Source organism: Chrysochloris asiatica, unplaced genomic scaffold, assembly GCF_000296735.1.
Source record: "Chrysochloris asiatica unplaced genomic scaffold, ChrAsi1.0 scaffold00194, whole genome shotgun sequence".
NCBI classification, from domain to species: Eukaryota; Metazoa; Chordata; class Mammalia; order Afrosoricida; family Chrysochloridae; genus Chrysochloris; species Chrysochloris asiatica.
The window spans coordinates 2,436,334-2,449,829 of record NW_006408712.1 but is presented as its reverse complement, the minus strand read 5'-3'; the positions used below and the strand labels follow the sequence as shown (position 1 = coordinate 2,449,829).

The window sequence follows — 13,496 nt, the reverse complement described above, 5'->3', positions numbered from 1 at the left end:
TTACATTGAAGTGCAATTCATCCATCCATTTCCACATTCCATTGGGTCACTTGTGTTTGGAAAGACCACAAATATAGATCTCTTCCAATCAGTAGGTCACATTGATCGTTCAAATTCTCTTTTTTTAAATCTTTAGACTTCAGGAATTAATGAAGATAGGGGAGACTGAGGCAACCCAGGAGTTTTGACTCCAGAGGGCAGGTCCAGTTACAGCAAATGTACACGGAAACAAGGGAGTGAGCAGGCAGCAGACTTGGTCTTGAACTTGGGGCTGGGAAAGTGAAGATCTTTGAGTCTCTGAAGACACAAACAGCAGGAAGAGAACCCTATCTGAGCCCTATCTGGGCCTGAGGGCCCAGAGGTAGGAAGGGACATGGACTCCACTCCTCAGTGCTGTGGAGAAGGCACTGGCTCTTTCTGGCCCTGTTAGAGATGGGGGTCTTCAACCCCTGGTCTCTTTCAAGAACCCCATAGTCTCTTCTGGTTGAGCTTCTGGAAAAAGCTTTTGCTGAACTCATAGGTGCTGATTATGATGGCACGGGGGGCGGGGGACAGCCTTGATGCTCCTTGGGAGGAAGCCTGCAAAGAGTCCTTTGGTGCCTGACTCCACTCTCACAACCTCCATCACTCCCAGCACAACCTGGTGCTGAGTCTTCACCACATCAAAGGACTGAGTCAGGAAGGCCACATCCCTGAGATGTCACCAGCCAAATAGCTAATGCTACAGATGTCTGGTCCTTTCACCGATGCCCACTCAGCCAGATCTTCACCAGCTTGTAGTTGAACCAATAAAGGACTGAGAAGGGAATATCCCAAAGGGCATTGGGCCCCCAGCCCAGCCACAAGGAGGGCCAGGCGGCCTGCACAGAGATGCCCAGCTCACCACAGGACACATGCAGAGTCTGCAGCTTTATCTGGAGCAACTCCAGGGGGCTGATCACAGTCACGGTGCCCAGGCAGGTCAGAGTGCCAGTCACCATGGGTATATAGAAGTTAGAAGTTAAGGCTTGGCTACACAGCAAAGTCTTGAGTTGGTCATAGGTGAACCTACATGACAGTGGCTGGCACAGTCTTCAATGGCTGGAGGCTACTCCACAGAGTTCCAGTGCCCTCATTCCACACAATCTTCACAAAGTTATCTATGGTGTCAGTGAAGCGGGTGAGGTCCTGAAACCAGGTGGCACAGCGGGCACTGTTTGGGTAAAGGTAAAGGGACTCTAAGACCCCACTGCAGTACAGTAGGCACTTCCATTCGGTGCAGGAGATGTGCCAGAGTCTAGAGGGAGGTGTCAGTTCACAGGCCACTGAGGGGGAGCTGGGACAGCAAAGCACACCTTCACTTTGTCCTGGGGTTCGTGAAGAGGGAGATGACCACTGCACCTGCACCTGAAGCCACCACTTGCTTCAGAGAACTTATGCCTCAGAGCCCTGGGCAGCTGTCTTATAGTTTCAATCCTGGTTTTAGGCCCATGCTTCTGCAGCGCAGCGCCCAGGTCCAGCTGGTGTATAGCAGCTCTGCATCAGTTCAAGGTTCATGTGCTCTCCCCCCGCAAGCCTTCCCAAATTCTTGGCATAGATGAGTTTTTAATAACCTTTTGCTTTATTCATGCATTATGTTCTTGATGTTATCCCACAAGTCCTCTGGTGGATCATTAGTGTCTAACGCATTTTTTCTTGAGATGGTCTCTATATTCAAGGTTATTTTTTGACTTGTGTGGACTTGTTTTAATTTTCTTCACTAAAGACTGTTGTTGTTAAGTGCTGTCAAGTTGGTTCTGACCCATAGTGACCCTGTGTAGGGTTTCCAAGGAGTAACTGGTGGGTTTGAACTGCTGACCTTGAAGCCCAACACATTATCCTGCAGCACCACACCAGGACTCCCCAATAAAGATTAGAGTCTTAGAAACTCTATGGGACAGTTCTACTGGTCCTATAGGGTTGCAATTAAGACTAATACGTCAGACTGCAAAGTCATTTGAACTGCAAAGTCAGTGGTTCAAGCTCACCAGATGCTCCTTGGAGACCCTATACAGGGTTGCTATGGGTCAGAATTGACTCGACAACACTTCACAACAACAACAAAGTCTTTTGTGGCTGATTTCTTACAATTAGTGTGTGTTTCTTTACGCTACTAAGTTTGTATTAATTTGTTATGTAGCATAGAAAACAAATTCATTAACACATATCCACAGCATTCTACTTCTAATACTTATTTTTCAGATTTTCCCCTACGCTTCTCAACAGGGTCATGGAAACCTTTCATTCATCATGTCCCTGATAAGAGATTCTCATTAGTCAGAACCCTCTTATGTAACCAGTATTCAAATAAAATGTCAGCTATCAAAGAAAAGAGTTCATTTGCCACCCATATTACCAAACTTTGCTCCTTTTGGAAAAGCACATACTTTGGGAATTATACTATGGCTATGAACCAACATTTGGTTGGTTCCCCAAGGGTGAATAAGATGTTAATTGTGTTGTTCAAATATGCTACATCTCAACTATCTTTTTATCTGCTTAAATTATTAGAACTAAGATAGGTGCATTACAATCTCGAAATACTTGTAGATTTCTTGATTCCTCTTTGTAAATCTCATCTTACCTTTAGCATCCATCCTGCATTCCTGTCCTTGCAACAACATGGTGTATAGTGGCTAATAGAGTTTTAGGTCACTGCTAGAGACACTTAATCATCTCTGCCAAGAAATCTGGAAGACAACTATCTGGCCAACTGATTGGAAGAGATCTGTACTTGTGCTCATTTCAAAGAGAGGTGACCAGGATTGGGCAGTGTTTCATTCTGTTGTGCACAGGGTTGCTATGAGTTGGTATCAATTCAATGGTACCTAACAACAACAACTCAAGCTCTCAGTAACTTCTTTTTGGTACCTGGATATGTCCATGTTTGGTGTATGTGTAAATTTGACTATGTAGTTAAAATACTTTTTATTATATTTTATAGAAATTACAGAGGGATAATTTCAGTTCTCTTAGTCTGCCATATTGCTGAAACTGGAGTCTTGTTTCAAAAGAAGATGGAAGGAATATGCAGTCACTGTAACAAAAGAATTGGTGATTGTTCAATCATTTCAAGAGATAGAATATGATCAAAAATGATGGTACTGAAGGAAGAAGTAGAAGCTGCACTGAAGGCACTGGTGAAAACCAAGGCTCCAGGAACTGGCAAAATACCAATTGAAAACTTTCAACAAACTAATGCAGTGCTTAAATCACTCACTCATCTATGCCAAGAAATTTGGAATGCCTGGTCAACCTATTGGAAGAGATCCAGATTTGTATCCGTTCTAAAGAAAGGTGACCCAGTGGAATGAAGAAGTCAATGAACAATGTCATTAATATCACATTCAAGTAAAATTTTGCTGAAGATAAATAAAAAACAATTACAGTGATACATTGACAGGGGGCTGTCAGAAATTTAAGCCAGGTTCTGAAGATAATGTGGAACTAGGGATATCATTGCTGATATCAGATGGATCTTGTTAGAAAGCAGAGAATATCAGAAAGATGTTTACTTGTGTTTTATTGCCTATGCAAAGGCATTCAACTATGCTGATTATAGCAAACTACGAATACCATTGCAAAGAATGGGAAGTCCAGAACACTTAATTGTGCTCATGAGGAACCTGTGCATAGACTAACAGGCAGTCATTTGAACAAAACAAGGGGATAGTGAATGGTTTAAAATCAGACAAGGTTTGCATCAAGGTTGTATCCTTTCAGCATGCTTATTCATTCTGTATGCTCAGTAAATAATGCAAGAAACTGGATTATATGAACAACATGTCATCAGTATTGGAAGAAGACTTATTAACAGACTGTAATAAGCAGATGACACAACCTTTCTGCTAGAAATGATGAAGATTTGAAACACTGATGAAAATCAAGACTACAGACTTCAGTATGAATTACACCTAAGTATAAAGAAGACAAAAAAACCCCTCATAATTGGACCAATAAATAACATCATGATAAGTGGAGAAAAGATTGAAGTTTCAAAGACTTCACTTTGCTTGTTGTTATTGTTAAGTGCTGTCGAGTTGGTTCTGATTCATAGTGACTCTGTACAGGGTTTCCAAAGACTGCTTGATGGGTCTGAACTGTTAACGTTGTGGATGGCAGTCCTGAGCTTATAATCAACACTCCTTAGAGCAGTGGTAAAGAAATAAAATGATTTTCATTTTTGCAAGTTTTAGTTAGGCAATTTTGCTGCAAAAGAACTCTTTAAAGTGTTAAAAAGCAAAGATGTCAGTTTGAGGATTAGATGCACAGGACCAAACCGTGGTATTGTCAATTATTAATCATCCTTGGAGACCCTATACAGGGTGGCTATGAGTCGGAACCAACTCGATGGCTTACAATAATAACAGCAATGGATGCAAAAATTGGCCCATGAATAAGGAAGTCCATAAGAGAATTGATGCATATGCACTATGCTGTTGATGAAGAAGATTAAAAGTACCATGAATATCTTAGAAGAACAAAGAAATCTGTCTTGGAAGAAGTACAGTTAGAATACTCCTTAGAAGTTAGGATGGTGAGGCTTTGTCTCTCATACTCTGGACTGGTCAGAAAGGACCAGTCCCTGGAGAAGGACATCATGCTTGGTAAAGTTGAGAATCGATGAAAATGAGAAAGACCCTCAATGAATGGATTGACACAGTGACAGCAACAATGGGCTAAATCACAACACCAATTGTGAGAAAGACCCAGGACTGGGTAGCGTTTTGTTCTGTTGCACCTAGGTTACTACAAGTTGGAACTGACTTGAGAGCACTTGTCAACAATAATCTTTACTGAAGCAGACTCCCACATCTTTCTCCTGAGGAGAAACAACTGTGCTACCATGGCTCCAGAAGTCAAAGGTCATTAGGGTCTGTCCACCCCAGTTAGAAACCTGGCTGCAGGCACTTGGTGGTGACACAGTTGGAGTACATAAGTTTCCCAGTCAAACCCAGCCATGTTCAGCAGACCCACCAAACTGACATCTAGAGTCATAAGAAATAATAAATGCTATTTTAAGCTACTTCATTTTAAAGTTACTTGTTACAGAGCAATATCTGTGCACCTGTTAATTTACCTTTTCCATAACATATGTATATATTCTCAAGTTACCTGTACTTATAAATTCACTATGTACCTTAGAAAACATTTAAAAATATAATCTGCCCCTAAATTCAAGATAATCCACTATCTTTATATTGTTGTTAAGTGCCATCGAGTTGGTTCTGACCCATAGCGGTTCTTTATAGTGCTTCAAATATTATATTGTCTATGAACCTAGATGATTTAAAAAAGAGTTCAGTTGTTTTCATCTTCTTCAATCAATTCCCACTTTCAAAGAGTATAAAAACCATGTGTGTGTGTGTGTGTGTGTGTGTGTGTGTGTGTGTATGAATGCATATATTTAAGTAACATTTTTTAAAAAAGGTCAAACTATTACATCTTTTATGAACTGTTTTGAGGATTTAATGGTTGGAATATTCTTGTTCTTTTGAAATTAAGCTACATTATTTTCAATAGTGTGGCAATCAAAATAGTAATTATGAGCGAAATGAAGAGAAAAACTCTTTGTAAAGAATTTCCTAACATCCCCAGTTCCAGCGTCATCAATATCTCAAGACCTCAGTTGACACAGAATTGGTGTAAAACCTAGGAGAAAGGAAAGAGTGTACTCAATGTCAATGATCAAGCAAAGCTTTTCAGATAGAAATTTGCCTTGTTTTTTTTTTTTTTTTTACTATTTCAAATAAGCTTTAGACATTTAAAAAGTGTTGAACAACACTATCCTCACTTTTATACTTTGAAATGTCAATGGAAACCAGATAGCCATTGGAGGAGAAGATGCAAATATGAACATTTTAAATCCTGAACTTTTCTATTCATCAACTTTTTTTTTACCGTTTAGTGCTTTCTCTAGTTGAAAATTTGGGGTCTTTTAATAGTAACTTGCCCAAGACAACACATGGAGTGAGAAAGATGGAGTCCAAATTTGAACCCACATGTGTCTGACTCCAAAGCCAGTGATCTACTCACTTCTTCTAATTATCTAGTCAGAATTTTAATACCAGAAAACTAAACCCATTTCCATAGAGTGCAGCCCAACTCATGATCACTGCACATGTTACAGATTAGACCTGCCCCATAGGGTCTTCTTGACTTCAACGTATACAGAAATAGAGCGTCAGGTCTTCCCTTCCACAGCACCATGTAGGACCACCAAACCTCTGGTTAACAGCCAAGAGCAAACCATTTGTGTAACATACAAACCTTCAGAAATTTAGCAAAACCTTTTTTAATGACATTTACAAAAAGCCTCCAAGATTCATCTAATTTCTAGATGCCATCTTTTAATCTACAGCTTGCTCATATCTAACACTTTGTAAGTGTCCAAAATGTACATAATAAAAATTTAAAAAGTTGTTGTTAAGTCCCATCAAGTCAGTTCTGCCTCATAACAACCCTGTATAGAGTTTCCCCTGACCTTATGGTCCAGTGCATTATCTTGCAGTGCCATTCCAGGACTCCATAAAATTAAAATACTGTCCTCTATTACAGTATGAATACTCTATCAGTATTAATTTATAGTGGATGTTAATTGTTGTTGAGTTAGCACCAACACATGGTGACCTATGTACAACATAACAAAGAATTACCTGGACCTACATTATCTTCCTCATAGTTGGCAGCTCTACTGTTACAGCCATTGTGTAGTGCCTCTCAACCTAGGGACTCATCTTTAATTATTATACCAGATAATATTTTGTTGTGATCTATAGAGTTTTATTTTTTTTTAATTACCAGGCCTTTCTTCCTAGTCTTAGTCTAGAAGGTCTCCTGAAACCTGTCTACCATGAGTGGTCCTGCTCGTATCTGAAATACTGGTGGCAAGCCACCATGGTATGACAAGCTGATAGATGGGTAGTGGATTCATAATAATCAATTTTATATTAATGTTGATTTGTTCCATCTGGATATACGTGACAAGTGCTAAGTGATTCACAGGCAGCAGAGGCAAACTCTTTGTACAGACTCACGGGAAAGCATTGTGGTTTAAAGTTCAGGCTTAGTCATCAAGCAATCAAAGTTAAATCTTTTAGGGAGTTGTTTGGGGACTAAAAAAAGGTCTTGGATGTAAGCACTTGATAAATGTACAATAAATAGAAGCTTCATTTAAGAAATATTTATGAAGAGGTAAACAAAGCTGACATGATTCCTACCCCATTAGACATATCTTGGAAGGGGAGAGAGGGAATAAAAAGTGAAGGAGAGAGAGTAAAGGGAAGTAGGGTCATGGAACAAAACAAAGCTAAGTGCATGCAGAGACAAGACCCACCACTTTACAAAGTCAAGGGCTGTGGCTTTTACTTATCTCTGGGGCTTGGTAAAGCTTTCTTCTAATGTTAGAGAGCCTTCCAGTTCCCACTTGAGAGAGACACAATCAAGCTGGTCAGATAACAAGCCTAGTGACAGAACAAGCTGACAAGTTCATACCCCCATCCAGGATTGTGAATTTTGCCACCTTCAAGTGTGGACAGATGTATTTGGGAAAAAAAGGACTTTACTGCAAATTAGATTTTTCAATTTTTCATATGTTACTGAGCAGCCCCTGCAGTTTTGACAGGTGCAAGAGAGGCGGTGGAGGTAGGTTTGCAAATGTAGCCATGATGCCGCCCCCAACAGTGTGAGGAGGATCAGCAGGATGTATCCTTTCAGAACTCTTGCTGGCATTCCTTCTATCAGGAGCTAAATGACAAGCACTGCTTAGAAGAAGTCTTTCTAGCTACTTCACCCCATCTTTATCTTTCATCCTTCACATTAAATTTCTTTAAGGAACTCACTGTATGCCAAGCACTATTCTAAATGTTATCTACATAATAAATCCCTTTAACTTTACATTAGTCTATGAGGCAGCTAGTATATTATCATTATTTTACAAATGAGGAAACAGAGACACAGAGATGTTAAGTTACTTACCTATGGTCATACTTGTAAGCATTACCTGGTCTATGTTTTGAACTCAAGTATAGAGATGCCAGAAGTCCTAGTGTGGTGCTGTGGGTTAATGTGTCAGACTGCAAAGCCATTTGAACTGCAAGGTCGGCAGTTCAAGCTTACCAGCTGCTCCTCGGAAACCCTTTACAGGGTCGCTATGGGTCGAATCGACTCGACGGCACTTAACAACATAGAGATGCCAGAATCCACAACATTGCCAGACCTTGTGTTTGAAAGGCTAGGGAGTCTGGAGCCAGTCTTGGCTCTTCCACCTCAGAATTGTTGTTGTTTAGTGATGTTGAGTTGGTTCTGACCCATAGCAACAGAGTTTCTGAGGAAAAACTGGTGAGCTTGAACTGCCAACATTGCAGTTCAAACAGCTTTGCAGTCTGGTGCATTAACCCACAGCGCCACACCAGGACCCCTCATAATAGCAAGGGCTAATACTCACTGAGTACATACTATAACCTCAGCTGTATGCTAAGCATCTTAAATACATTTATTTGGAGGAAGTGAATTATCATTACTAATCTTACAGATGGGGCAACTAAGACTTGCAGTGGATGAAGAACTTGCCTAATATTACAAAATTAATGAGTTGGAGTTGAAATGAAGAACTTGACCTGACTTCAGAGACCATGTTCTTAATTATCACAGGGCCCTGCTTCTGTTCCTGTCAGAGCTGTCGGGCATCTGACCTCTCTCAGCCTCAGATTCTCCATCTGTAAAATGGGAAGCAGACTGCCTCATCTTTCTTCCCTGGTGGGTCCTAACCACCAACCTTAATAGGCAATACTGAACCCACTACACCACCAAGGCTCCATGAGGAGGAAGCTTAGTTAAGCCATTTTGCAATAGTTAACTCTAGTAATAATAAGGTTGTCTTACTTATTTGTTGTCATTGTTAAATGCTGTCAAGTCAGTCTGACTCATAGTGTCCCTGTATAGGGTGTTCAAGGAGTGGCTGGTAGGTTTGAACCACTGGACTTCTGATTAGCAGTCTAGTGCTTATCCTACAGTGTCACACCAGGGTTCCCTACTGCACATTGTTGTATTGTTAAGATTAAGTAGCTAGTTATTTCCTTTTTATTATTTCAGGACTAAAGATGTGGCCATGCTTCAGTAATTATCTGGGTTCCTCTTTACAAAAACAATTTGCAGGGGGAGCTAGAGACAAGTGAGTTAACCTCGCTTTCCTCCATGTTCAGTAAAGTAAATGATCTATGAAAACAAAAGGAATCCTCAGCGACATGGACGGACACAGTATCTGCAGTAACGGACCCAAACATCTATCGATCTTGAAGATGGTGCACAATCAGGCAACATTTTGTTCTGCTGTACTTGGATCACTATGAGTCAGAGCCAATTCAATGGTAACAAACCAAGACATTCTCCCCTCCACCCTATAAATATTTTATTTTGATAAATCATCAAGGGACACACATGTCCATTCCCTCTGCTTTGGGAAGGATTGGATTAATTTTCTTAAAGAATATGAATTTATAGCATGCCTTGTAGCAAGTGTCTATTGATAATATTATGATTCCACATTGATCAAACTAGCAACTGAGCCTTTTTTCCTTAAAAAATGACAAGTTCTTTACATTTCATGATCTTTCTATTTACTGTACCTTCTCTTTGGAATGCCTGTCACCAGATTTCCACAGAGCCATCGCCTTCCTATCTTCCAGGTGCCTTTCTCAGAGAGACTTTCACCCCTGTTTAAAGGAGCAGCCACTCCCATCCCACCCGGGAGCCCTGGTCAAGCATCTCCACAGTGGAATCAGGGCCTGATGTCAACTTGCTGTTTGTGTGCTATTGCAGTCACCCTCAAATGTGTATAAGCTCCTTGTGGGCAGGGAGCTCTATTTTGTCTACTGCTATATCCCCAGATACCTGCCTCATAAAGTACTTCTGGATTTAACTATAGGAAAATGAGTCCCTCCACCACCAACCTCAATTCTCCAAGCCAGGAAGGCTATCTACCCCAAAGTTTAAAAACCCACTGCAGTCAATTCTGAATCATAGCACCCAATACGACAGAGTAGAACGAACAGTTCCTTAGTGTTTCCAAGTCCTGATGTGGCAGTGTAGGATAAGCACTGAGCTGCTCACCTCAAGGTCAGTGGTTCAAACCCACCAGCCCCTCCTCAGAAACCCTACACTATGAGTCAGAACAGACTGCAAAGCCATTTGAACTGCAAGGTCAGCGGTTCAAGCTCACCAGCTGCTCCTTGGAAACTCTATACAGGGTTGCTATGGGTAGGAACCGACTTGATAGCACTTCACAACAACAACAACAAACTCTTTTCAGAAGCAGACTGACATCTTCTTCTGTAGAACAGATTTTGGGTTTGAACTGCTAACCTTTTGTTTCGAGGTCAAGTGCTTGATTGCTGCACCACCAGGGCTCCTGCACCATGATTATCAGAGCTCAAATCCCAGCTCTGAATGACCATGACTAGCTGTATGAATTTGGGCTAGTTAACTATTTAAGCCCACTGCACCTAAGTTTCTTTATCCTTAAAATGAAGATAATGTGATGCCTGTTCTGTAGGATTATTGTGAGGATTCACTGAGATCATGTATGTTCAGGGCTTAGATCAAAGGCATTATATACAAGGTTATAATAAATTATAGTTCTGAATTTGTTAGTAATGAAAGGCAATTTATACATGTGCCACTTTTCCCTCTCCCATGTCAGACCTCACTAATTGATTATAGCATTTTTTCCTTTAAAAAAAAAATTGGCTGTACAACCTTCTTAATACTGCCTTCTGTCTAGGTGATCACTCCCAATCAATCATTGGACATTGGCATGCAAACTGACACCTATTAGCCATTCCTAATTCAGGAAGCTCTTAACAGCCTGTCAAATAGGATTATTAACTCAGGACTTGGTGTCCAAAAGTAAATTGGTAGTTAATTTTGCCTCTAGACAAGTGACAAATTTGTGTGTCCATGGTCAAACTCAATGGCCTTAGAAAAAGAGAAAGTAATGGAAGAACCTGCTTTTGATAGATAAGGGTAGAGGAGCAAGTTTTACCATTAGCTTTGACAGCCAAGAAGTCATAAAAATAAGGACTCTTGGATGGCAGGATGTGAGTATTGCTCCAGTTTGTGATTTACTTCTTTGGATCAAACAGTTCTAATTGGGAGTTCACCAGGAAAAATCATCTGCCTTAGAACTATAAGCATCTCAGATATTGACTGGCTTCTTTGGAAATCTTACTGAACATCCCAAACATCCCCCAACAGTTTCTGGATATAAATAAATACCAATGGAAGTCTAGAATTTTAAATAATTTATTTTTAAATAATAAAGATTTTATATATATAAGTTTAGTAGTGAGAAAGGGTTGAGGAGAAAGAGCTGAGGAGCCTACCAGAATGACTGGATAATAATGAAACATTCTGAACAAAAATATGAAGACGCTATAGATCAAAAAGAGAAAATGAAACGTGTTTAATGTGCTTCGCAAGTTTGGTTCTACCCAACAATAGCAAACTATGAGTGTGTCAAAAATTATCTATTCTCTATCTATAGAATTTATTTTAGTTAACTTTTAGGAAAGACAAATACATCATTTTTCAACATGATCTCATTAGTTTTCAATACACTTTGTCCATCTGTCAACAAGCTTTTGTATTTCCTTATTTTAAAATGTTTTAAGCTAAGCTGTGAGCCACAAGTGCATCATTTTATTCACTTCTTCATCAGAGGTGAATCTTCGAACAGGTGAAAGTCCAATGGGACATGATTGGGATGATAGGGAAGATGCTTTGACACCGCAAAACAAAGGTTTTGCAGAGTGTCAATAGTGTGGGCAGAGGTGTGCAGTCACACATTGTCATATAAGATCACAACACACTTGGACAGCAGTCCACTTCATTTAATCCAAAGTTTAGGCTTCAGCTCTCTTCAGTGAGCATCTCACTGTAATGAGCACTGTTGATTGAACTTTTTCCTGATAGTGTTACAATATTGGCCCTTGAAAATAACAGAAAACTATAAGCATCAATTTTCCAGCTGACAGTTGACTTCTGAATTTTTCTTGGTCAGCCAATGAGGATGTTTACATTCCATGCTCTGCCATTTACTCTCAGGCTCATAGTGGTGAATCTACATTTCATCACCAGTAACAATTTTTCATTTAAAGAAATGTTTACCTTTCTCTAAGTATCAGTACAAATTTTGTTAGCAGATGTCCAAACACTTCTGTTTATGCTCTTCTATGAGCTGTTTTGGTACCCATCTCACACAAACTTTTCAAAACCCAAGTCTGTTGTGAATTATTTCATAGGCAGAGCTATGGCTGATTTGAAAATGATTTGCCACATAATCCACTGTCACTTGTTTACTTGACAGCATTGGTCATGGATGTACACAGATGTTCTAATATAACTGAAGCATGGATAATTTTTTACTCAATCTCATAGAAAGATGCTGGTCTTTCAGCACGGGCCCTCAACACCTTCATTGTCCTCACTTTTGGTGACTTTTCCTGATTCTCTCATGAACTCAGTGCTCCAGCTTTATCCATCAGTTTCATCATCAAAATCTGCCTATAGGCAATTAGTTGGGGAAGAACTAATTCACATCAGAGTAGTAAAGTCTAATCTGGCTTAACAACTCCTCTTAAAGGCAATACATAGACTAGAATGTAGAAGCTCAGATAGTTAACCACCTGAGGTTTCCGAGTAACTAAAAGGAAGATTTGAGATACTAGCATATGTTTGACTCTAAAACCTGTGTACATAAATCATAAAGTCTGTGTATTGCCTTTAAGAGGTATCTAATTATTGAAAACACATCTAATTACTGAAAATGCCCAAGAAACAACTGATGATATCAGCGCATGTCTAGACATAAGATAGAGTAACCGAGACAAATGAGCTGGCAGTATTCCTAGACTTCCCATTGGAAAGAAGGCAGGTTTGGGAACTGCCTGAGAAGGAATTCAGGAGAATGAATGATATTGAGGTGTGTCCAAATGCTCCATGGAGGGTTTGAGGAAAATAAGGAAGAAGTCAGGAAAGCACTACAGGAACAATCAAATAAGATAGAAATAGAATTGGAAACCATTCAAAACATGAAAAAAGAGGGCCAAACAATTAATAATAAAATATGAGAAATGGACAAGACACTGAAAGGATAAAGGAGTAGAACTGAAGATATGGAAGCCAGAACCAGTAAGCTGGAAGACAAATCTCTCAATACTGCTCTGATAGAAGAATAAGCAGAAAAAAAGGATAAAAAAATCTTAAGAAAGTCTAAGACTCATATTGGACAACCTGAAAAGGAATAACTTAAGAATTATTGGCATTGAGAGAACAAACAAGATGGCGGATCGGGTGGACGTATAGCAGAGAGCTCCGCCAACAACAACACAGAATACCCGACCAAGCAGGATCAGGGGATGGTCCCAGAACTCTGAACCACATATAAAGGAATACTTAGAAGGTTGGAAGGCTCACAGCTG

The 13,496-nt window shown here is 40.0% G+C and overlaps 1 pseudogene; it reads right to left on the bottom strand.

The window, feature by feature from the left end:
- Positions 1-459: 459 nt before the first annotated feature.
- Positions 460-13,496, bottom strand: part of LOC102820577 — a 29,139-nt pseudogene continuing 16,102 nt past the window's right edge.